Genomic DNA, 27,847 nt, shown 5'->3' with positions numbered 1-27,847 from the left:
AGATATTTATGCATGCTATGATTCTTTCCCATGTGTCTTATTGCCTTACATGTTGGGGGCAGGCTGGATAAACAGCTATAAGACCTCTTGAGTCTTTATACAAACAAACTCTGAAAAGTCTGGACAAAAAGCCAATGCATTTCCATCACTGTAGGGTACTGGAGAAATACAATTTCCTCCACTACGTGACTTTGTGTATACTCGCTCAGTAAATTCTATTAGATCCTCCATAATATCCTCTATACGAGATAGTACCATACCATTTCGTCACACTGCATTTGTTCAGTCAGCATTCTCTGTGAAAGCCACAACTCAGTGGAATGCCCTACCTGATGATATAAAGAGCTGCAGTTCCATCAGTACGTTTAAAACTAAATTAAAAAGTCTGCTAAAAGCTACTCAGCTCTGCAACCACTGACTCTAAATTTCATCTCATGGTCTTCTCATGAACGCAAACAATCTTGCTTTTACTCTGACAAGCATACATTAGACATTTCTAGCTGACATTGTGGGTGTGTGTGATGTGCTATCGTGTATAACTGTATTTTGTGCTCTGTGTGTTTTTTGCTTTTGTTTGTTATTGTCGTGTGATATGTTTCAATTGTGACCTGCCGAAGGGACTGCAGATGATAGCTACAAGCTAACTCATAAATACATAGTAATAAATACATAATGATAAGGCAATTGCCTGGGACCCCTGACTAAAAGGGGCCCCAAACAGCTATAGATTTATTATGATGTTTAGATATGAAACACACATAATGGTGTTACTATTCTCACAGTTACGTTCTCCTGTGGCATCAACTCACTTATTAGATGATGGGAGCACTGACCCTCTTCCCCCCCAAACCCTCATGGAGCCAGCCTCAAGTGGCCATTCGAGCAACTGCAGTTTTTGGCATTTCCGTGTTGGTTTCATTTTCCAGCCCCAGAGGATGCCACTTGCTTGACACTTGCTTTCCAGGAACTATTGATGTGGTCATGTGCAAAAGATGCCTGATGTCAAGATTAAAATATGTTTAGGTTTTGTCCATGTCCCAGAGATAGATATCACTATTTGAAGGACAACATTGTTACAAAACTTCCAAAACTGTTACAAATCACTGTTGGAAAAATGAAGCTGTTGTATGATATGACAATGCTTGATAAATACTGGTTTCGATTGAAATTACTATACTATTTCATTAAGGTTATGGGAGAGTCATCGTCATGGTTACAATAATAACCATATATGGTTGACCCATCCCATCCACTGCAATCTCCTCCTCAGTGTGAAGCAGGTCCTAACAATACAATAAAACAGTCTTTTAAATGCCTTTGAAACAATGGTTATGTGTTGAGTAGATGTCTAAAAGGTTTATTTTTTAAACAAAATTGGCTCAGTTTTAACCTTGACATCATCTGATCTGCAAATCACTAAACATTGCTTAACTTAGGTTTCTACCAGATGTGGAATGTGATGAAAACAATCCTCTTCCTCAGTCCTGTCGCTGTCCACACTCCCATCATTCTTCAGATATGAACGCTGCGCAACATTGGTTTGTGTTCAAGGTCCACCCCCACTTGAAGTAGTCAGTGTGATGAGATGGATATGACACTGTGAGTTCATTGGGGTCAAGGCTTGCTTGGCTGTGTCTGTGGATAACAACAACCTGCGTCCAACATTTGTCCCACTGGAATGTTATCAACTCGCTAATGTGATTTGATGTGATATGACGATAGTTATCTTACTTCTAAACATCCTTGTGTCTTGTTCTTTCCCCTCTGTCACTCTGCTTTCTTTCAGAATATTAATTTTCCTCCTACTGACCTTATTTTTTCCATTGCAATTTACCAGCTGGCACTGTCTCCTACAAATGTTTCATGATACTAAAGCACAGAGACCTTTGACTATGCAAATGTTTTGATGATGGAAAGGGCCGTCTGTAACACGCCACAAAATCTCCCATATGTGTTCTATTAGGTTGAGATCTGGTGACTGATAATATACTATATGATTCATCATTTTCACACTTAAATCATTCAGTGACCCTTCATGGTTTGTATGGGAAGATCTGCATTTATTATGTTTCTCAACTCGTTTATTCAAATCTTCCCTTTAATTTGCTGTCTATCTGTATTGTGTGTTTGCCAAACAAACAACTTTTTATGTCTTGGAAACTGAACAATGAAGAGAGATGAGCTGTTAAGGTGATGATTCGCTGGGTGACACTATGTCTGATTGTGTTGTTGCTTTAGATATAGTCCGCCTCTTGTTGGTTTTGGTTTCAATCCCTGACTTCATGTTTTAAGGTTTATGGTTCAAGACAGAATTTACTATCATCCTCTACATATACAATACTCAGTATACAAGGGAATGAAATGGTGTATTCCAACCTTCTACATTGCTCAGGCCCACACCAACAAAAAGGACCAACTTTACTTTTTGTTTCTTTGTCCTCGCCTTCCTAACTTCTTCTTTGCCTTTGACTTTTCAACTCTTCTCTGACCTCCCAAACAGTAACGTTGTACAGACTTTTTTTTCAGTTCTGTCTTTGTGGTAATCACCTGTTAACTTTGACTCCCCAGTGCATAGCAACCATTTTCTTCCCTGACCAAATCAAAACACAAACATAGCATTGCAAAACGCCATGAAATATATTGGCATCAAAGGCAAATAGACCAGTTGACTTTTGGAGTTCAGGGCCCTCTGAAAGTCACTGATGGCATTAAGATCTGTTTAGATGTTATGTTGCCCAAGAGGAGGCTCTGCTCAAAAGTTTTCTTCACTCCAGCATTTCAACACAAATTCAACAGCAGATAGAAATGGGCTGCGAAGCATTGACAGGCCAATTGGTAAAAGTAAACACTCAGCTGCTTTCTTTTCTCCTCTCTTCATCCTCTGCTTGCCTCTCTTGTGTTTGCATTTAACTTTGCACAACAAGGACCCATGCTCAGGATTTCTCAATTTCAACCAAATCAACAATGGAAACAGATGGACTGTGAAGTGATGTTAGATCAACTCAACTAAAACAAAATCACTTCTCTACTAATTTCTTCTCTCTTTTCCTCAATTCTCCAGTCTCCCGTTGTGTCTCTATTGAGACTTATTTGTATCTTTTTTTTTTTTTTTGCAAAATAAGATTCAAGATTTGTGAAGCAGCAACAGTCTAACTGAAAAAAGGAAATACTCTCATCTCTATTTTTACCTTCTCCTCTCCCACTCTTTTCCCACCATGTCCTCCCCTCTCTTCTCTCTTCTTACGTCAGAATGTACTCATCTTCTCCTCCTCTATCTCCTTCCTCTCCTCCTCCTTCGCCTCCTTTCCTCACAATGTGCAGTCAGTGTTGCTGACATCTTGGTTCCACAACAACAGATTGTGTTTCCACAGAACTAGCATCAGCTGCAGAAAAGGAACATGAACACCATCTGAAACATCAGCATGCACCGTCAACACATGGAGTTTATCTTGCTATGAACATGTACGTGTGTGTGTGTGTGTGTGTGTGTGTGTGCTTTGGTCCAGACATCACATTTGTCCTTACTGATGTCCTCACAACACATTTTACCTTCTTTAAATGTGAAGTGACAGTTGACATGGGAAAAAGTTTGTTTTAAGAGAAAGAACAAAGTGTGCTGGCATGTGTGTGGAAGACAGAGAAATGTGAATCAGCTGTCGGTGCTCCAGACACACTATGTTCATTACTAATCCACAAATGTGTGTGTGTGTGTGTGTGTGTGTGTGTGTGTGTCTCTCTAAAAAGTGATCCTATAAGTTCCCCATTGAAAAGCTCACCGACTAAAACACCTCTCTTTCTGAACAGGTCATATTGCTTCACACTGTTGTTGTTGTTGATATTATTTGGCATGTTTGCAAGTTCGCTTCAATAAAAAAAGTTTACTTCACAACTCCATAAGCTGTGTCTTGTTACAGAGCAGGCAGTTTTTGTTTTCATCTCAGTAAAATGAGCTAAAGTAGCCTGCAGTATATGACACAATATCATAAAAAGAAATGATACAATACCATAAAACTTTATAGGGCCATTTTGTGGAAATGGAAAATCGTTGTTTTATATGGCAAAAGATATAGCTCCAGCTACTTAAAAAGAAACTCGACTTTGAAATAGATTTCACACACAGTCATCAGAATCCCGCTTCTACCCTGCACTTATCCTCCATTACTGCTGCCTCATCCGTCGCATATTTCTCCTCAATGTTCCTCTGAGAGACCCGGACTGATAGAACGAAACAAAAAATTCCTCCTACCTCCTCCACTCCTATGTGCCAACTTTCCTTTTCAGATTCCGGGGGCTTTACTAGAGACAAAATAGGAATGTTTATAATGTTCCCCTGTGGCAGCAACAGTGCAGCGATCATTTTAGAAACATATTATGAGTGCCAAAATCCAAATACCTCAAAAAAAAAGTTCCTTGCTTGCCTGATTTAAAAGTCAAGCCCTTAAATTGGCTAATAATAAGATCAACAATAGTCAGGTGAGTTTCACTTCTCCATCCTGCCAGCAATCTTTTACAGGGTCAGTGTTGACTTAGTCAGATGGAGGACTTCCTCTATAAATTTATTACAAAATATTACAATGGAAAATCATTCATGTTATTCTTAAGATCCTGAACTGTTGAGTCAGACATGAGCGAGTCTACATCCTGAATGACACTAGACTTTTGGGACATACACCCATATCAAGAGGGGGAAAAAAACTCTGCTAATGATTTATCAGCTGATATTTGATATTAAAATTGGGAACATTGCGGGCAAAATACCATCAAAGTTTGTTGGTTTGATATGTGCATCTCATCACTCCTCCTGAATGTTTTCTCAAGAGTAGCTCTTATAAACAGCAATAAGTTTTCAACAACTTTATCATCTGAATATCATCAGATGTGTTAAAATACAGCTTTATTGAGTTATTAAAATGTCTTGAACCTTTGTCTTTGAATTTGTTGCATTTAATATCATAATATTATGTCTTTAAAATAGAACATGTGTGATCATCTTGCTGTCACAATGGTCGTTATGTAACGTGCTATTTCCAAAACCACTGGTGTAATAAAGGATATTTATGCGAACAAAATAAAAAGTTGAGAGGGTGGAAGAGAAAATGTATTTTCTCTTCCACAAGAATTGTTGCAATTTATGTTACATATTCCACACTTATCTGGAAGAATGTGAAAACCAGCCACAGCAAAACTGTCGAACACTGTCCAAAAAACAATCTAGTATCCAATAGTATCGAAATATGCTACTTACCAAGATTTGGATAGAGCAATGTGCTTCACTCGTCGCTTCATTAAGCTCATCTATACATCAATTTATCTTGCTATCAACGTTGTCGACACACATTCTGAAGTACACACTGATACACTGTAAGGATGAGAAGACCATACACAGCAAAGGGGACAGAGCAGAACTTAATATAGACAATAGATAACACATTGTGGAGTCTGTCAACTAGAGAAAACAGACAGTATTATATCTTTGTTCAGACAACTTAAAACAACCAATGTGTTCAGAGCCAAACCAGGAAGTAGCGTGTGGTTGGCCAGAAGTGTATCTGTTGCACTTGTAACCACACTCAACAGTGACATCACGGTGTACTTCAACATCACTGTAGTGAGATTAAAAGTTAAATCTTTCACACCAGACTTTCTCTCCTCAAATAACCCAAACAGCCTGAGAAGTGAACTCACCTATCAGAGCCCTGCAGTAACATGTTTTATTTATTATATGCACAAACTCTTTGACACACACACACACACACACACACACAAAATAAATAAAAACACACACACAGGGAGTGAGTAATGTTAAAAACATTGAGTATATTATCAACACATCCTCATAACTAAATGACCAAATAGGTCGATTTTCTAATATGTCGCCTCTATCAGCAGTTTTCCAAACCGTTACAAATTACTGTTAAAAAATAATGATGCTTTATGGTGTGACAACACTGTGGTTAAGGTCTGGTTAGGTTTAGGCACAAAACCCACTTGGTTAGAGTTAGGGAAAGATCATGGTTTGGATTAAAATGATCACTTGAAACATGGTGTGGGTTAAAGTTAGGCAACCTTTGTCATCATGGCAACAGTAAACACCACGACAATCAGAGCTACGGTTTTTAAAAAACTGTCCCGACTCGCGAGCAGTGGTGTCTTGCAGCTAAGTCCACTTTTTGCCATCTATCTATCTAACCATCCACTCCACCTACTTTTTCTGAATATGGACATTTGTCACGTTATATAGACGTCATCTGAACTGCCTCACTTCTCCGGATCATAATTACTACGAGAGCTACATAGCGTCTGTCACTCAAACGTTACCATAGGTCGTTTTTGCCGACTAAATTTACAACCTATACTGTTGTTTTTCTTGTGGGGAACGGGCTGTATATGATGCAGGGAGGAAGACAGAGAAATATAGCAAGACAAGGAGTGTGTGAGACAGGCAGACAGACAGACAGACAGAGAGGAAGGTGATTTGTGAAAAGACAGACAACTTGGGAATAGCGAAGCAAAGGGGGGCGGGCACAGAAAAAAGCAAAAAAAAACGACAGTCGTCAATCACTCTTTGGAATTCTGATCAGATTCCAATACACACCCCTGAATAAAAGAAGTGAGACAGGGTTCTGCGTGTGCGTTTGTGTGTATTTAGTCTTGTTGCGGGTGTGTGAATCTGCCTTGTAAGCCACTCTGAGAGAGTTTGTACAGCTTACATTATGTCTTCATAAAAGAAAGATATCGTGTGTGTGTGTGTGTGTGCGTGCGCGCGCGTGTGTTTAAATAAAACAGTTGTGTTATGAGCATTTTTGTGTGGTTTTGTGTACACTTGTGTGCACCTTTGGGTTTGTGTCAATGTGTCTGCGTGTGTCTGTAAACACAGGGGTTCCAGGGCATACATAGATTCAACAACACATTAGTCCCTAGTTGGCTCAAAATGTCAATATTCACTATTCACACAAACAGTAAACCTTGGTACACCGAATCAGCGGGGAATGGAGGTCAGTCCCACTTTTTTAAAGGTTATTTTATATGGCATTTCCTTTATATAACAGACACAGAGGAGGGATGAGAGGAAAGACTGCAAAATAAAGATGGAGAATGTCATGCCACATAGCTCACAAGCTGGGCTTAAAGTCACCACAAATACAATCTATACGCATGAAATAAAGATGTGAAATGTTGAGATTATACAAAATAAGACATATATTGACAGAAATGTTCAAGATTTTTTACTATGATAACTTGCCTAGCGACGGAAAGTCAACTGATTTCCAACAGGGCTGTGAGTGTTCAAGGAAATACGGCGGATGTGTAGACTCTCAGCGAGCACAGAAACACTAACCAGGGGCAAAATATTTGAAAACATCAGATTACCAGCCAATTAGATCCATGTTTCTTACTCATGTGATTCCATTCCCTTTCGAATGTAGTGCAAAACAGTTCTTACATAATGTCTGCATCCATCTTTGCTGCCAATGCTCAAAGCTATATTAAAAGGTTTTTGGCCATAAAAGAGTCTAAAACTACTCACAGCAATTACATACAAACAGCTTTGTATTGGCATATAATTGCTGACCTACTAATCCTGCAGACAAACAGCAAGGTGGACATCCCACCTGAATGATACTGTTGGACGCATGAAGAAGAAGAAGAAGAAGAAAAATGAATCGCAACTCTCAGCTTGCCTTAAATGAGAATTTATCGACAATTTTACACATCAAAGTCTGTTTAAAGGTCTTGGGATGCGCTATTCCCTATGAGAAAAACCCTTTTGTGGCTTCGAATCTGATAAATTGACTCAATTATGTCACACCAGGTTTTGACAGGGAAGAAGAAGAAGGCATGGAATAAAAAAAGATGATATATCTGGTTCTGCTGCATCAATTTTGATCCTTTTTAACTGTCCATCGTGAGTCCGACGACGTTATAGAAGAGCTAAATCAGTGGAATACTTTCTTTTCTTTAATTTAATTAGGCATACAACAATCAAAAGCCACATGGGATGGTTGTATTGCACTGCTGGGTTGCCATTACTACCTGAACGGTAGGTTGTGTCTGCCTCTTACATTATGTAACTCACCAGATAGAGAGTATGGCACAGAATCAAGATTAGGGCCTCCACTTCCACTCGGGCCATGTTAAAACTTTATGCATTGTTGATATTGTGAAGAACTTCGGGCAGTGTGTCCACCGTGGCATATGTTATTATCAATTCCTCTTCCCATCCATTCAAAAAATAGGAATAGCTAGAGGAGCAGGCACACAGCCTCAAATAACTTCATAAGTGCTACCCACTGGCACTGTTGATAGCTCCATACCCATCGTGACTGATAGGACAAATTCACAGATGACTCAAAACTAAATTAGTCAAATTATATCTGTATATCTATCTGTTGTGCCACTCAATTGAGTTTTTGATTGGATTTTTGCAACTCACCCCCCTCCCTTGTGCCCTTTCTTTGTCTCTCTAGCATATTTTAATATATTTGAATTTTCTCCCCCTGCTATCTCTTTCTCTGCGTGTTTGAGACAGATAAAGCCTTGGTGCTTTCGATTGGAGTGATTTTGCTGAGTGGAAAATGACGGGTTATTTCCTTGAAGTCTATCAAGGCAGCGGCAGCAACAGCGGTTTCTAAGTCAGCAGGGCTCAGTGGAACAAAGGAGGAATTCAAGTGATTTGGTTTGGTCTGTCTTTGATGCAATGGGGCGGTGGGGGGAAGGGGGGGGGGGGGGGGGGGGGTTTTGGAGGAGTTTCATCTCGGTGTTTCTGTCATTGTTTTCTCTGCTCATGTCTCTCTCTTTGGATCTCATTCACTGTCTCTAAACGTATCTCTTCTTCTATTCTCCCTCTTTCTGTATAATCTTTGCACCTCTTCCCTTTGAATTCTTGAAGACAGGCGTTTTAAAAATCATCAGAGAAACGTGGTATCTCTTGCACAACCCTAATGTGGTTCACTAATGCCACCTAGACATCAATCTAATGTGTGTTGCCATGTTATTACTAGCAGTCATTATAATTGGTGACAAAAAAAAAATCCCATAGTTCTGAGGAGCAGGGCAGAGGCACCTTGTAGGAGGCAAAAGAAAATACGTTTTTTAGGATTTAATGAGCCCTATTGCAAGATTAGAGGTGCAGCAGCTTTAGCATGGCAGCATACGGTAAGATATCCTGCTTGACCGATATAATAGGATTGCACAGTAGAAAATTACATGCTGTGGTTAAATGGTACAGTAAGGAAAATTGAGGTACTCTGCAATCCTGGTCCTCAAGGTCCCAAGTTTTGTTCTTCCCTGACAGAAAATGAGACATTAAGCCTCACTTTCTTGTATCCCAGCTAAGTCACTTGTGCCGTGAAGGGCTACAGACAAAAGCAGTTTTCACTCCAGCTAACGACGGCGGCAGCTATTGTACAACTCAAACGTGGTGACTGAAGTGGAAGCAGGTGTTTGAATCTGACATTGTCTCCGAGGGTTTTTTTTTTGCATTAAGGTTCCAAGTTCTGTCAAAATAACTTCTTTTTTTCATTAGAAGTACATGTGCTGTACCAGTCACATTGTGTGAGTATGCTAGCCTGTCCTAAAACTAACAATATATGGCATAAATTAGACACTATACAGCTAGAGATTATGAGAATGAAAAACAACCTTGAGTTCAGGAGGTTAAAGCAGGGTATAGAAAACAAGTTCTGATTAAATTCTGCTGGAAAAAAACTTGTTTTTAATTATTGAACGAAACTCTAGCGGCTGGTAGAGAAGGCAATCTCAGAATTTGCCAGCTGTAATCCCAGTAAAAGCCGACGTTTTAAGTTAAAGCGGCAACCACCGCGACTTGAATTCTTCCAGCGACAAATGAACATACACAAACCTTCCATTGGTGTTAGTGGTGCTAGTGGTGTCTTAGTGTAAAAAAAAAAAACAGTAAAGACAGGGAGAAGTGACAAATAGAGACAAATAACAGAAAGGGGGAATGGGGAGAGAGAGATGCTGAAATGGTGAAATGAACGGGATAGAAAATAAACCAGGAAGGGGGACGAAATACTGACATGCAGAGTTGAGAAAAGTTGTCATTCAGTCAGGCTGTCAGTAAGTCAGTGGATCAGGTAGTTAGTATATCAGTCACTTGAAACTGGAGTTCATTCATAGTAAAACATCACCTGAAGGGCATCTGCACATTTTACAGGTTGAATAAGAAAAATAGACATAAAACTGAATAATAATAGACACAAACTTCCATTTAGAGCTGCAACAATTAGTCGATTAATTAGTCGACTGGCAGAAAATTAATCATCAACTATTTTGATAATCAAATAATTGTTTTCACTTTTTTTTTTTTTAAGGAAAAATGCAAAAAGAAAATCCTGGTTGCAGCTTCTTGAATGTGAGGATTTTAAACTTTTCTTATAGTAAAATGAATATCTTTAGACTCTGGACAGTTGATCAGATTAAACAAGACATTTGATATAGACAAAATGATTAATCGATTAGTCAATTTTCTGCAGATTAATCGATCACTTGGGGACATGCAGATGATGCAGGGTTAAAACACAAGTGCCAGCACAGAGACCTGGGTTTGATTCCAGCATTACCTCACAACTGGCAACAACTAGCAGATTTTGCAGGTGGGATGCCAGTGAGGGATCGTTTTTTTTGTGACAGTAATCCTTCCTACTGGCCAGTTGGGGGCCGGGGACCTGCACTGATCAACCTTTTTCTCTGAGTTAGTCCTGTGACGCATTGTGCTTGACTATGCTCACAAATAGGCGACTTGACAATCACACTTTCAGTGACTTTCTGTGGCTTGACACTCACATTACGCACAGCATTAAGAAAATAATCACACAAGTGGTTTCTGCAGAGTACTGAAGTATAGATGTCTTATGGCTGTCTGGACAGATAATGATCATTACAAACATTTCCTGTACACAGAGCACAGACGCATCAGATAGATAGACCTTACATGGCGGAGACACTGAATGCATGTTGTGCTGTTAACCTTGTCATTTCCTTCCTACAATGCTAAGTTATGCACTCTAAGAACAACTCAGGTATATATTATGGAGCAGATACTTGTTTACTGCTGTAGACCTTGTGTTCTGTGCTGCAAAAGGATACCTACAAGCATGTTTCACCGCTGGCACAAAGATAATGATATCCTTGTATGACTTCAGATTGTCATATACTATATACAGTATAAAACAGATATAATGAATGGTTGCATAAGCCTTTTTTTAACAGAGTAAGCCACACACCAAAGGTTTTTTTTTAAGTAGGTTTTTTGAAAATTAGAATTATGATTCACAAAAAAGCATGGCATTTCTTTGTGGTTCGAATGTACCGTGCTGAGGCTGAAGGAGTAGTTGTACTTTTACAATTCTTAACTTTTTAACTAAACCTTTTTTTTTTTTGGTGGAAAACCCATATGAAAGACAAGCTATTATTCAAAGCAGAGTATATTATAACATGTCTGGAGGATCTTTAAAAGACTGCATATTGTGTCAGAATTCATTTGCAGTGTGTTTTCCATGAGTAATAGATACAGACAACACAGAAAGATAAAGAGGGGGATTTTCGTCTTTGTTGTGCATGTGATTCTCAGTGTTTTCTCATGTTGGCTTTGCAGGACAAATCATTTTGAATCTTTTATCATCTATTATCTCTGCTTCACTCCCTTTTTGCATGTCTCTAATAATTAATTTGATTTCCACATTTGTCTTGAATGTGGACAGTCATCAAAGTTGTGTGTGTGTGTGACACTTATGCGGTATCCCCCTTCCACTAATATTTGTCACATGCCTTGTAGCACGTGTGTGTGTGTGTGTTATTGCTGCAGTCTATGCATTTGTACCAGTAACACATGTGTTATGTTGGTTTGTGTTTAGAGGTTGTTTTTTCTTTCACGTGTCTGCATATGTGTGTGTGTGTGTCACGGGATGTTAATTTTGTAAGTTTGCTACTTGGCTAATGATCTATCGGTTACCATGAAAGACAACATGTGTGTATGTGTGCACACATGCTTCTCACTGTGTTTGTCTGTTTCACACTGGTAATTGTGTTAGAGAAGCTATTTAGGACCCAGTGCTTCCATAACTATTTACAATGGCTTTTGGGACACACACACACACACACACACACACACACACACACACACACGTACTAAGTCAATTGAGACAGATAATCTAACACTATTACTGTCCTTTCTCATGTACAGCCTGAATCTTTAGATCAACTTTATTGGTGCAATTTACAGGATGGTGACATCAGTGAAAAGAAACGGCCACTTGACTTACCACATAATTACACGTGAGTGTGTGTGTGTGTGTGTGTGTGTGTGTATCTGGTTGAGTCCTCACAGAGGCCTCACAACAAAAAGTTTGTCAAAACTACATAAACATATCTGTGTGTATTTGTTTGATGCCTATTTATACATTTGTTTGTGTGTGTGTGTGTGTGTGTGTGTGTGTGTTCTTTAGAGTTGCTGATCATGTGGTCATTTAATCTGCTCGTGATGGAGAATGATTGATTCACTGAATAGATTTTCCTCAGTTTAACCTCGCTGCGCACACACACACACACACGCACGCACACACACACACACACACACACACACACACACACACACACACAGGAAAAGTCACGGCAGATGGGAAATGGATTGGCTCCAACTAACCCTTCACCTAGAGGGGGGTATAAATGCCCAGATCTGTTTGGGTTTTTTTTTTTTTAGAACTTAGTCCTCAGACTGGAGAGAAAAACATTGCTGAGAGAACAAATGTGAACAGAAATTATATTTGTCTGGTGGCACTGCACGACGTTTCAGATTGTTACAGCAACAACAGTGCAAGTTTGGCCAAAATATACCTACTCTACTATTCAGGGAGCACATTCTGGCTTTAGTTACCAGAGTTTATATGACAAAGTAAAGAGTTTGCAGATTTAATATCTTATTCATGTTTGCGATAATGTCTGGAAAATACATTCTGATAACCGTGTCACAACATCCATAGTGATGAATTAGTCCTGTTGTGTGACGAGAACACAGTTGTTCCCAAGAGAAGAGAATATTAAAAGCCATCAGAGCCACTTTAGCTTTGAAAAGAATCTGTTTCTGTCACACTGAAGATTGTGACCGTGAGAACATACTGTATACTGACTGTCTGTTCTGAGAAAAAGTCACATCTCAGTAAGTGGTGAATTAACCCCGATTCCCATTCAATGTATGAATGCCTTAAATGCTTGACAATGATTTCCTGTATTTCCCATAACTAACGATTTTTCTCATGTGAAATTACAATGTTTTATTCGAACTTTGATTATAAATGAGGGGAAATTGAGTTGGGAGTTTCCCCCTTGGGGGCAAATAAAGTAACTGATTGATTAATTGTTTCAGCTAAAATTAGTTGATTAAGGTGGAAAAAATATTATGTTCACTGTAAAAAGAAGGAATTATGACGGTGCAGTTTTTAAATCCAACCATCCACCACTACTAAGACTTTTTGCAGCTGTATACAAATGTTACACTACTCAACTTATATCATTTCAGTCAATCACATATGCAGTTTCTCAGGAGACAACATCACTTACTGCTAGAAGTCAGAAAATCATAGATCATTTTTTTGACAACTCCTCTCCTGATGCAGTTGTTTTTCCAGGTTGAGGGTAATCTTGTATCTGCAGGTGTTTGATTGGGTTACTAATCAGTAACAATGACACACTCTTTACTTTGGCAGCTGGTGATTTCTGGCTTCCAATACCTTTATAGAACAAACACTCATTACCTACAGAAATCACCACCTCCGACCTCCTGACATACCTGCATCTGTAAATACTCAGCAACCGTAAAGATTATTGATTTCCTCATGTCCTATAATAGCGCCAGTAACAACTTATATTTACTCTTGATACTGTAACAATGTCATTTTTTTTCTGTACTTATACATTCTTGAGTACTTTTAAAAATCAAGCTGCATCAATTACAGAGTAAAAACAAAAAATAAGCAAAAAATGCAATAAAACTCAAGGATGATGTCATAATGGGTTATTGTTTAGGTTAGCAAAATTGCATCTACTTTAATTAATCAGCGATTTTATGCACTACCCAAATCAAACACATCACCAACGGGTGCTCGCTGGGTTTGGCAAAAATTCTCATGGTGTTTCCTCCAACAGTGACTTCTACACTCACTGAGGAACATCTATCTCGTTTGTGTGCTGCAGCTGCTCTGGAGTTTTGTATTCTTTATACACGTCTGTGTTGCCTTGGTGATGCTATATGCTGCTCTTAATTCTATATTACTACTACTATAAGTGGCATGCTATTTAATTTATGTAGCTATAATGCTTCTTGCACCTTCCACAGCCCTTTTTTATTTATTGTCAATTTAGTTTAAGTGCCTGAGTGTTGCCCTCTTTTCTGCTTTATTCTAATAAGGCTACTCCAAGGAAGGCAGTGGAGTATTTTTAATGTATTTATAATTAATAATCAGCTTTACAGGCCGCAAAGTGGCCGCCTATAGAGAATGAATTTATTGTTGGTTCGGAGGCTTGTGGTGCAGTTCGCACGTAGGAACAGTGTGATTTTGTTCCACTAGTGTATATGTTGACATGTTAAAGCATTTAATATTATATACTGGTTCTATCATATAATATTATCATCATGTAACATTTTTTTCTCCCCCTTTTAAAAACAGTATGCAGTAATATTACTTAATGTACATTTTAACTGATTTACTTTTACTTCTAACTACATTTTAACACAAGTAATTATACTTTTAGTTGAGTAAAATATTCTCTTTCCATCGTTGCATTTAACTTGTCTTTCACTGCCCATGAACTGTAACATGAAAATACTGAACTATTTATGGTTGTTTGGCAAAAAAAAAACAGTATTGCTGTGTAGTGTTCTGTGACAAATTTACAGATATAGTATACAGACAACATTACTGGTAACATTGAGTCTGATTGGACCTGTCACTTCTCTGCTTCTCTCGCTCTCCTGTTCTGCTTGTACAGCAGCTGAGAGTACTTATCCTGCTCTATTCAACACAAGGTTACAGAAAAAAAAAACAAGATGGTCTCTATGGGGAAGGTGGAGTGTCTTCTGCTGTAAAACATGTGAAGGACATGAACATGCTATTGAAAAGAAGTGTATTGTTTCTTTTGGATACAAACTCCAAAAGGCCAATTAATCTAAAAGATGAGAGAGAAAGTTTCCCTGTTAATGTTAATGCATCTTTTTTTGGCATTTACAAATGTACCACCACTGATTTGGCTTTTTTCTTGAAACATTAACTTCTGTATCTTGTTTTTTTACGATTATCCATTATGTTTCATTCCGTTGCCTCTTTTGATGCTGTTATCCAAGTCAGATGTTTCACTGCATGTTGTTTTGATGTTTTTTTGTTTGTATTTGCTGAGTTTGGCTTGCCTTTTATATATTTTTTTTTTATCTCATCTGCACACATTTATCTTTTTATCAGTTATTTTTTGTTATAGTTTTGTTTTCTCTCAGTGTACTAAACAATAAATCAGTCTCTGCATGTGGTAGATACTGACAGCCATCAGTCACTAATGAATGTAAAGGTTGCTGAAAATCTACTATCTTCAGTTATAGAATAGCTGCACATGTTTTCATGAGAGATTATGTGAACACTTATTTGATAGGTTGCATTTTGATAACACCATACGAAATTCCAGTAATACTGCTCAGTCAATACTACTATACACAGTTACACTGAAGTTGGAAAGACTGAGAGTAACTTAAAACTTTAACATCTCAACTTTGGACCATTTGGAGATTTCGATTGTATCACTTACTGTATGTATGATTGCTTCTTGTCTTCTCTTTATACATTTTACTCCTGCTATACTCAGGTCTGTCTTGCATAAGATAACTTATTCTAAATGAAAACATAACACAAAGGCTAGACTATATATATACACGCATGTATCATTTCACAGGATCTGATGTACAGTACATATCCTTTTGTAGAAAACAAGCCTGGATATTGAGTAAAGAGCCGGTGGGCGTCGTTTAAGCCTTACACCAACAGTAATTCACAGCTTCACACCCAATAATTTCCAGCTACACCAGCGATCTCAAAAATAGTCTAACAAAGCCTTCAAGAGTGGTTGTCGCTTCTGTACAAATCCCATACTTTTTTTTTCTGAATTATATATCATACCATACACACACAGAATATACGCACATAATGTATGAACGCATGCAAAAGCGTCATTATATACTGATGCACAGCCACACATTTACAAAAAATAGATACTAAAATAAGTATTTAGAAAATAAACATAGCTGTCAGTGAAAAAAACACACTACACTTGTGGCGACTAGAGGCTGTAATGTTCAGGATACCCCATAATACTCAAGTGTCGGATGAAATAAACAACAACAACAAACCAAAAATACTGTTCTCATGTAACGTTTGTCCAAATGGTGGCGGTAGAGGAAACAACATGGCATCATTTAAATAATGAGGTTTAATCCATTTAGGAGTGTACATCACTCATGTAAAAACACATGGATTCATCCTCTGGTGAGCAAGAACATCGATCTGTCTTTCTCACTGTGAGGATATAGAGAAGAGTTTATCAGCAATGTTTTCATTAAATTTCATGGCACTCCGCCTGTTAGACTCTGATATTTGACCACATCTCAGTCTGACAGTGACCTTAGACAAAGTGTCAAGGGATCCCCAAAAACAACACTGTTCATCCTCCGGCATACATGAATATCCACATTTAAATTTATAGCAACAAGGCCATGAGCAGCAGTTTTATTTGAGTATTTTAGTTTTTTTTTGGACATAACCAACAACAAAAAGAAAAGAAAGTGGAAAATATTTGCAGGATGGATACAGAATGTTCTGAAGGCTGAAGGTAAAAATTTAAATTTATGTGCTTCAAAAAGAACATCTTTTTTTTTTCTTCTTTAATCCATTTGTTGGTGATCTTTCTGAAAGCTTTTTTCAATATTGGCTTGCAGGTTAAATCCGAAAGTTGATTTCACGGCAAGTAAATTGCTCAGCTCGTAAGGTAATTGTTTAGGTGAAACTCCCCGGTGAGTTTGCACTTATTTTACATAAATAGAAACCGAGATGTGAGATTTATCAGTGTACTGGAAACCCCACTCGAGCAAAGAGATGCTGAAGAGACTTCATATGTGGGTGTGTATGATAAAGGATGTGGAAATTGAAGAGAGAGAGAGAGAGAGAAGTTGGAGAGGATCGGATGTACCTGGAAGTGTTAGTGATGAAAAATCTCTCCTCATCCCACCTTTACTGCTGTACTATTATGAAATCTGTCACCTGGGATAATGACTTAAATGTGGCTGAAACACCTCTCCATCTCTCTCTTTCAAACCTAAGTTACCTGGCAACCTATATGATTCATAATTTCACTGTTTTGTTGAGGAACAAAAAGCTCCATCTGCTCTCCAACAGTCTGAGCACCATCGCTAATTGAACGTACTGTTTATTTTAGTAACCTATAGCTAGCTGTTTTCACAAGTTTCCTTTTTAGTGATTAAACTCAAGCAGCCTACAGTAAACCTCGACTCAAAAGATTAAAAATAGTTCACCAAAATGCCAATAAAACAAGGTCGTCAGTGTACCAGGCAAGTTTAACAGAGTTTGCTAGACTTTATGTGGGCAGTAATATAAGATCAGCACGCAATAAATAGGAAATACTGTTCATATATAAAATTATGAGAAAGGGAGAACAGGAGGAAAAAGGGAGGAAGACCTTTCCCTCTTTGCCTTAATGATGATGTTCATTGAAATATAGAGTTTCTGCCACAAGAAGCTGAGACTTTATCCTCCATTACCACGAGACAATGATGTCATTTTTGCGAGATTTTTGCGAGTTTATGAGTAGACTCGAGTCACCCCCCCCCCCCCCCCCCCTTCACATGATGGAAACGCAACATGTCGGTAGAACTCGTGTCACTCTTACGTAAAAATAAAGCTGGTAACATTTCAATAAGACTTTCACACTGGCACAAGTCTGAATTGATTGCTTTCAGATTAATATTCAGGCTGCAGCAGCATAACAGGATAAAAATGCACAGAGAGGGATTAAATGCACATCTTGTTCGCTTGATTAAGATCACTGTAATCAATTTTTCATGAAAGTGTCATCTCCAATGCTCGATGAAAATAAAAACTGTTTAATAAACTATGAAACAGTGTGAAAGAGACAATTTGTTAGGAAAAAAAAAAAGTTTTTCATGCCTGCTCAGTCATTTTACCCCTCACAGTGCAGGCAAGGAGAGATAAAAAAAAAACAAACAAACAATAAAAAAACTTAAAATAATAATCAGACCAGCTATCCTCGTACTTATATTTTCAACTTTCATCCCTGCCAAGTGCATGGTAGGGATGGGAATCACAGGTTAACTCACAATATGATAATATCACAATATTTTTTCCTACGATAACGATAAATCACAACAAAGTCGATCCTGTGATACATGAAATATTGCAAATAAATAATCTACAATATATTACAATATTATAATATATAGAATTTTTTTTTTTTTTAAATAGCAGGAAATAGATATTTTTTCCTGTATCCATGTACAATGTTTATTATCGTACATTAGTGTCACAAAAAAGAAATGTCACCAAGTATAAATATCAGAACACTGCTAACTGTAGCCTCAGTTTGTCCTCTAACACAGAGCTGCTGGTCACGTTAGCAAGCCTGAAAAGAGACAACAGAGGAGACATCATGCAAATAACCCAAAGATTTATTTCTTTACTGTGACAGTAAACACAACATATGATCTACTGATAACTAACTGTGCTATATTCAGAGCTTTAAGAGATATCCAGGGCTGATGACGGTAGCATTATATGATAAACAGCAGGGCTACAGCTATGTACTGACACTCCCACACATACACAACACAGATACCTCTTTACAAAGGGCCATGAATGTACTTCTGGTGACTGTCAAAGCTCCAACTGACTCTGTGTTTCCAGCGTGGACACTGAGAGTCTGACAGCAGTTGCTCACGGCTGGATATTTTGCTCGCATTTCTTCTTCGTTGTCACCTACAACCGCTGTTCATCTGACCGTCAACCAGTCTGTTCAGTGCTTCCATAAGGAGGCAGAGAGTAGCGGTGCTCTGGTAGCCGTAAGTCAAAGTAGCTGAATCGATTCTGAGCGGTCCTATGTTTTAAAAAAATAATATATCTATACTTGGTGCCAGTGTATCGATAATGTATTGCAAGTTGAAATAAAGCAATTTGGTGCAATATTGATTTTTTTGTCCCACCCCTACTGCACGGATGAAGTTGAAAAGTAAATGAATATCCAGCAAATACTTTAGATACAGCGTATGAGGAGAGAGGAATTAAACAAGAGTTGGACTTTGCAAAAGAATTCTCTATTAAATAAATGATTGATAGATGAGAATTTCAGAGCAGAATCACCAGAAGAGAAGTGAGGGTTAATGTCCCTGGCAAAACAGAAAACACTCGTCCTTCACCTTATTAAACCCTTCCAGCAGCGGTACTGCCTTCCTCTCACGCTCTTCTCATGCAAATATCACATGAATAGTTGGCTCTTTCCATAAATGTCCTGTCATGTCTGAATAAAGCTGTAAACATTAAGTCACTTATGTCTGAATGATAAAAAGCCTTTAACAGCTTCATGAAGACAGAAATGTTACATATTAATGTCTGAAAATGGCTTTAGATAAAAATTTAAAAATCATAAGAATACTATATTTTATACAAAAAATGTTGCCTTTTTTGTCATTTTATCCAACTTTCTTTTTTGTTCTGTTGGACTTAAGAAATGAGAGATTTTATAATCACAAACAATCCCCCTGTAAATAAACTGGTCATAAAACATTGAGACATTTAGCCATGAGTACGCGGAAGCTTATTTAAAAAATGACATAAATAATTAAGACCTACTAAAATAAAGCATGAAGCCTTCATAACTGAATCTGGACCCACCCAAGCATTACAAGGTTGTTGAAATGTACTTAGATTTTAAGTTTTTAACAATGTAGTGGCTCAGGATTGGAGCAACCAGTGCCAAATTGTTTTATTTTTTAATGATCGAAATGCAATTGCATTTCTGCCGCTAGCCTGCCATCACAGCATTATTTCAATGCAGAGGCTGTTGCAGCAAGCAATGAAAACATTGAGACTAAACCACTTTAAGGTCAGAGAAAGAGAGGCAGCGCATATTTCCTTTCCATGACTTCTAAACTAGTCTCTTATTTCTTGATTAATTGATAGCTCTAATGTACCTTCTCGGCTCTGAGTTTGAAACCAAGAGCTCTGTCCTTTTCTCAGCTCTCCCCTGCTCAAATCTTCTCCCCTGCCATCACATCCCCCTCCTCCTCCTCCTCCTCCTCTTTCTCTTCTCCCTTCTTCTCTATTCTCCATTAATTTTTAATATGAAGAATAGAGGGCCCATTCAGGATGTGTAATCTCCATGTTTTAATAATGTGGAGGTTCACAACACGCATTTAATCGCAGCACACAGACAGTAAGATCCACGGTGTTGCCGTGAAATAAGCTATTTTACTGTTTAACTCGAAACGCTAGAGTGTAGATCATGCCAAATAAGAAAGCAACTCAAATGTCAGACCACAAAAAACACAGAGAAGAAAGCTAGTACAATATCATAATAATCATTTGTGATTAAGATAACTGAATATTACAATAAAAGAATGTCATTATTGTACAACAGCCTCATGCTTTAATATCAGCATTAAGGGCCAGTTACACCAGTAAAATGGCAAAATTTCACAGTAAAACACAACTGTTAACGTTGGTGATGCGCTAATTTGTGCGTTTTAACCATAGACTCTTCGCAAAGACTGACGACGTGTCTCCACTTCCTGCTACTATGCAAAGTGAAGCCAAAATATCTAATTTCCAGGAGCTGCCATCTTGCTTGTGTGACATCATTTGCAACCAGAGTCTGCACAGTAGAGGCGGGGGGCGGGATGACGCCCCGCTAGACACGCCCCCTTAACATGACTAACAGCTGTCCCGCCGCTGAGAGCCAAGTGAACCCAGGAGCCGCGATGGAGAGAGGTGAACCAGCCAGAAACAGTTGGCAACTAGCAGCTACAGCTGGTAGTGAATCACAAATGAAAACATACCTTAGTGTCTTCCGTCAGAAACTGCTGCGGTCACTCGGCTCGTCTGTCGCATCTGACAAAGGTTTGAGGGCAGCTGTCAATCACAGCTGTCAATCATGACATCACCCCCTTTTTATATAATCAAAAAAAACAATTAAAGGAAAATGAGCACTTGAACATATATCAGCAGGATAAGAACAACCTAAAGTGAATGTACTTTGATTTTTTTAGTTTGGCTCATGTTAGATCCGCTAAAGTGGAAGGGGCGGGACTTATGACCTATACTGCAACCAGCCACCAGCTGGCGATCCAGATATTTTGGTCTCACTTTCAGGGAGCTATCCAAGACCCCAGGAAGTGTGCCACGCTTGAAATCCAATTTCACATAGTGGCCAAACTGTGCAATTACAACCTGCACGTCCAACAGAGGCCAAAAGAGCATTTTTCCATGCACATAATCGTGGGAAAATGAGCGGCTGTAAAACAGTGGAGAAACTGTTTTGAGCATCACATCCCCCGTAAAGTGACTCGTTTCACCAACAGAATTTGATCCATTCAGTCTGATAACATTTTGAAAGTTTTTATCTCCATGCAAGTTAGCGGAGGGCTAAACTGGACGTTAGCCGGCTCGGCTAATTTTATACCCAGAAGTCAAACTTTTTTGGCTTCCTGCATCATTGAGTAACTTTCATATGAATGAACAGGGCCCTGCCTCCAACACTGCATCCAGATCTTTCGATACATCCATGGGGCTATCATGTTGTCCATCTTTACAGATACTCTGTGGTTTTAACCAATAGCAAGTTGTCTTGAGAGAGACCACCTGTGAGGGTACAAAATGGAGGAAGTTATCAGACCATCCACTGTTATTTAATTCACCCTGTTGAAGTATAAACTTCCCCAAATAAGAAGCAGAGTCTGCAGACAGTAATGAGACAGGAGTCAATGGTACAAATACGTCCGTCATGTATGCAACTGAGCTAACAAGCTTGCTAACTGGCAGGTTTTTCTTCCTCCTACAGTAACTTTTTTGTTGAATAAAATGATGTACAATCCTGAAAACAAAATGCCACGGGGAGTAAGAGCCCCAGTACAGAGAAAATAGAAAGAAACTCAGAGAGTTACTCTGACTGACAAGTGCTAGCATGTTCCCAGGGGTCTAACACAGTTAGCTTTAAAGCTACAGTAACTAGCCCTTCTTGAAGATATGTGGATGAATTTCACTTTCTGGTGTGAGTGGGCCTTAACTTATCATATTCTTACATATATTTCTCCAATTTTACTCTAACAGGGTGTGTTGTGGATATGAGTGGACTCATTGGACCTTCAGACAAATGCAAAAGTAGCTGCATTACTGTCACTGCAAAGAAAATAATCTGATAATAGTCAGAGACTTGGAAAGTGTTTCTTTAGCAATGACTGTATCACAGACTTCACAAGACAACTGTTGACTGTGAATATCCAAGCAGTTAAAGTATGAATGTTCTTCATTAGTAGTAAAATTATACTATGCAGTTTCACAGGTAACCAACTCAAATGTTCAGAAAACATATAACATAATGCAAGATATGTTAAAACAATCATTCTACCAAAGAAAAAAAACACATAACAAGAAAGACATAAGATCCACATGCCACCTGTTGACAGACTGCTTGTATTTTATTAATTTTCTGAGGCTTTGTCAGAGAGAATTGAGCAGGAGATTTTCTCTCAGTCATTGTATTGTGGGTAGAATGTAATGCTTTCCTCTTACTGCAGCACTGCTTTGTGATTTAGACTGCAGGTGTGATTTTACATACAAATCTTGCCCGGTGCAGCTTCAGTGATCTACCCGACTCTCCCCAACAAAAGGCAGAGCCCACTGCAACAGCAGAATAAAAAAGTAATGATGATAGCAATTATTATCACAGCGGTCTTCTCTTAATCCCTCCTTCTGTCTCTGTTGGTCTTTATCTTCACATCGATACCCCGCTCTCCCTCTTTACTCCAGCCTTACCCTCCATCTCTCCGTCCTCTCTGTTTGTTTCTCCTGCATGTCTCTCCCTGCAGACCCCCTGGTACAACAGATAGGTTCTCTATTTCTTTGCTCTCAGCTGGACAGAGACACATCAACGCTCCACTGAGCTTCAAGAAAAGTCTCTCCTCCTCCTCCTCCTCCACATCCTCCTCCTCCACCTCCTCCCTCTCCCTCCACCCCTTTATTTCTGTTTCTCCTCCTCCTCCTCTCCTGATCTCTCTTATAGGTTGTCTTGGTGAGAGATGGCAGACAAGTGCCCCTGCTGTGGTTACAATCCTTCCACCCCCATGTCTCTTTTTCTCCTCTCTCTCCTCTCTCTTTGTGGCTCCCTTATTCTCACCAAGAATGTGCAATGTGCAAATGGTAACCCAGAGGAGTTGAGCACTTTTACAATATCTTAAAATAACAAGGTAGAAAAAAAAATCACATTGAAACAATTGATTCACCTAAATTAAAGAAGAAAAACTATTCTTACATATCTCCATCTAGACATGTGGTTGTATATGCCCAGATTTCAAAATAACTCTCACTTGTGGCACCATACCAATACAATACAAATACATTATATTTAAACAAGAATCACTTTCCAGCATAGGTGTCCCTGTTACTTCAGATAATCTGCAAACCACCCTGTCAATTGTTGTCATAGGAGCGTCTTTTCTCCCAGTAGGAAGTGGTTTTCTAATCTAGCGCCTCTATCGGTTCAAATCGGCGGGGCAACATCATCTGTCTGTGCTTTCCAAAATTATTACAAATCACTGTTAAAAAATAATGATGTTTTATGATATGATAACGCTGTGGTAAAGGTCTAGTTAGGTTTAAGCACAAAAACTACTTGGTTAGATTTAGGGATAGATCATGGTTTGGGTTAAAGTTACTACATACTTAAAGCTATTCTATGCATTATTTTCCTAAAAAAACAATGTATAGACTCAATCCCTGTCAATCATCACTTATGACCCACTAGAAGTGTGTGACAGTTGTATTTATCTGCAGAGACTTTACCTTCTGCCTGTATTTTCTTATTATTTTGCTGTGATATGGACGTTTCTGAGCTACAACCCTTAGGCAGTGGGTGTGTAGCCCCCAGCCAATATCAATGCACAAGTGAGGTAGGGACTCTATAAAAAGGTAGCGAGCAGGTTCCAGACCAGAAGCACGCATCCAAGAGGAAGCTACAAAAATGGTGGACACAGCACTGAAAAAAATACAAATATGGCAAGGCGAAATGCCAAGCGGACAAACCTCATTCCAAAACAAAAGTGAATCTGGGGTTGGCTTTCACCCACCGGCGAGCACTGAAGGAGAGGATGGGGATGAAGAGTAATGCGGAGTTGGCCTGTTTTCTGTTGGACAGGTAGGTGCCAGTGGTCAGCTTAGTTAGGTTGCAAAAGTATCTGCTTTTCCATGACAACAAATGTAATGTTCCTACAATAGTAGCTTGCAGTGTACGTACACACTAAGTCCTGCTATCAACTAATTCAAACAACTTTATATTTTGAAGAAATAACCCTTGAGGTCTGTAGTGTTGAGTTTGGTTACCGCAGCAGGCAAAGTAGAGAGTTGACTGTCGGAGACTCAGAGCTAGTGCTAGTTTTGTAAACATGTAGCTGTGAATTCTGTGCTGCAAGCCTGCTTATACATACTTCTAGGCTGAACATTTCAGTGTTTGCCTGCAAACTCCATTTTGCAAGTTTGTACATTCAGTTACAGGCCTGCAAGCCTGTATTCACCGTAATGAGCTGGCTGGCAATAACTAACATTACTTTTGGCAGTGTATTTTTTTTTCCTAACAGATCCAGCCTACCAGTAGTAACTTTACATGTTCTTTTTCTCTCTCCAATAATTACGAGAATAGTCTGCCAAGCTCAGCACTCCATAAGAGCCTGTCTGTGTTCCCTGTAGTCCCCCACTGGACCTGGACGACCTGATAGGTGAGTAACATTAGATATGTGCTTATAGATGCAATAGTGATTGCTTATGATGTATTTTGTATTGATCCTTTATGTGTGATGTCATTGCCTTTTGGCTTTTACCTAATAACAGTATATTGAATGAATGAATGAATGAATAAATGGATGGATGAATGAATGCATTATCACCACAGGAGAAATTCACTTGTTAAAGCAGGTCTATATATATCTATATATATATATATAGATATATATACACACTATACACACCTGTCACATATACAGATATGATCTGCAGTGATAACACACATATGGTGCAATTTATATTTTTCAGGACCTTTGGATGGGAATCCTCCACCATGTTACCAGTGAGCATGTCTGGGTCATGGGCAGATGCCAGCATGACTGCCATCCAACCAACCGGACAAAGAACTGGATTGAGAGGAGGACCAGAGCTCACGAGACCCTGACCGATATCGCTGGCTGAACTTCAGGTGAATACTAATTCATTTTTTGCATATTTATATATTTTATATTTGAATATTATTTTATTATAGTATATATATAATATAAATATAGTATATTATTATTACTGTATCCACTCTTTCCTGCTCATCACCAGGCCTCACTCATCTCCCTCTCGCTCTTCCTTGACCTTTGCCCCCTCACTCTGCTTCTACCCCTGCTTACAGCTCTCACTCCTTGGCCTCTTCTCCCCCGAGGCTCTGTTCTGCCCTGGCTGACACTGTAATCTGTGTCGCCTGAGTCTGAAGCTAGGGAAGCTCTGCTAAATTCTCCCATCTGGACACAAAAACAGTAAGCAAATGTTGCTGTTGTCTTGTCGACTGCTGTTTGTGACTCGACAGATTACTAGGCATTGTAATTACGTTATTATCATGACACATAATCATTGCTACTATGCATATTAGCAAGCTAGACTGAAGATCACTTAACTCACTGGCTAGTTAGAGCCAGTCATCCAACTATTAGCGCAGCTGTTCGCTCATATATACAAATAATGCCATTAACATATGATAAACACATTATTCGACAAAATATCTCATTGCTCATTTTCCTGCAGGTAGTCAGGTACTGAGGAATTTTTTTTACCTATATAAACGTCACCTGAACTGCATCACTGCTCTGGGTCATAATTACTACGACCACTAGATGGCATCTGTCACTGAAACGTAACTGTAAGTTGTTTTGGGCGACTGACATTACGACCTGTTGTGTTGTTTTTTTTTGGAGCACAGTCCCTTGAAAACTGTTGTTAATATATTCCAGAAATGCATTTAGGTTCATATTTTACAAAGCTAAACGCAGGTGTTGTAAGCTTTAATTTTGGTGCCAAGGTTTTTATTATTAGAATTTGAGCATATTTCCAAAGTCAAAATGTTTGCATGTTTACCTCTTCTGAGACATCTATCATAACTTTTCTGTGTATATGTGTCTCTCTCTCTATACCCTCCTCTCATGTCTACAAAAGCCACACTAGTCAGTGTGCGTGTATAAGGATGGCAGACGACCACCACAGCTCAGAGGGAGAGCGAAGAGCTAAGTGACCCTGAAAAAGGTGAGAGAAGATGAAAAAGTGAAAGTGGACGTCCCATTGTGACAGTTAATATATGTCCCAATATTCATTACATGTTCTTCCCCCTCTCTCCTCTCCCCCTTGACCACTCAACCCGGGTGGGATTTAAATTAAATGGTGTGTGCAGGTATGCATGAGTGAGAGAGACAGCATGAGAGAGAGAAAGAGAATCAAATATCTGCCATGTAAAGTCCTTATTAAAGTTTCTGCTTCATTAAACAGGAGCATTTCCACATGCACATGCATGAGTAACTTTAAGACATGAGGCTTATGGGTATGCATGCGGGAATTTGTGCTTTTCAGTATTTCTTTCTGAACAAATGTTCTATATATGTTCATCAGCGTACATTTGAGTGTGTTTGTTGTTGCCTTTGATCTCAGAACACTGAGAAACAGCAGAGTCCAGTTCGTTAACATCTGATATTCTTCAAGTCCAGAGGCTGGTAAACTCAGTCAGAAGCAAGCGAATCATCTAAACACACCGAGCAGTAAAACTGGATTTATGCTCCTCCGATGTCGCCTCTACATGCAGGGGCTCAACATGTACCTCAAAAATGTAAATACACCTAAGCACTATGAAGATATAGCATGGAGCTCATGAGAACTATGACTGGTCAGCCTGCAGCTTCTTGTGTTTTTCTCCTACATGTTGTTGATGCTGGAAGAGAATATTGATAGTGAAGAAAATACAGAGAAAGTTGAGTAATTGTCTCTTTTTCACTCACTTGATGAATATGTATTCTAGCTAGCAAAGACAATTTTAGTGTGAACCTGCCCCATTAACCACAAAACCAACCGTTTCAAGCTCTCCTTTGAGAGGAGTCTATCTCCATAAGACTCCTGAACAAAGAACCTTTGTGATTTTTAATTTATCTGTTGCACAGTTGTTTATTTTATACCCAGTATGGCTTCATGTGCAATACTGACTGTTAGTGAGTGCAATATGGACATTGTGTCCTTTGCACATGTGGTTATCACTTCTGTATTGTTTTTAATTCTTTGTTTTTAAATAGTATATTTTGTATGTCTGTCTGGTGCATATGGAGATAATGTACCTATATTGTGTGTACATTGTATTTTCTATATGCAGCTGTATTCAACACCTTTTTTTCCTCGGATATACAAGAAAGTATATTTTATCTTATCTTATTATGCTCACAAAGTCGCACACAAAGTCACAAAGTGAATGAAAGAATGTAAATGAA

General features: G+C 38.7%; 1 long non-coding RNA gene across 1 annotated transcript; it reads left to right on the top strand.

The window, feature by feature from the left end:
* The first annotated feature begins 24,202 nt into the window (after window positions 1-24,202).
* LOC122997363 lies at window positions 24,203-27,573 on the top strand. Its single transcript, XR_006407204.1, has 6 exons — window positions 24,203-24,492; window positions 24,994-25,069; window positions 25,383-25,542; window positions 25,741-25,864; window positions 26,538-26,624; window positions 27,024-27,573. It is a non-coding gene; the product is annotated as an uncharacterized LOC122997363 (long non-coding RNA).
* The last annotated feature ends 274 nt before the right edge of the window (window positions 27,574-27,847 follow it).

The sequence above is a fragment of the Thunnus albacares genome, chromosome 14 (genome assembly GCF_914725855.1).
Source record: "Thunnus albacares chromosome 14, fThuAlb1.1, whole genome shotgun sequence".
Lineage (NCBI taxonomy): Eukaryota > Metazoa > Chordata > Actinopteri > Scombriformes > Scombridae > Thunnus > Thunnus albacares.
The sequence above is the reverse complement of the archived record's forward strand: the minus strand, read 5'-3'. Positions and strand labels throughout refer to the sequence as shown.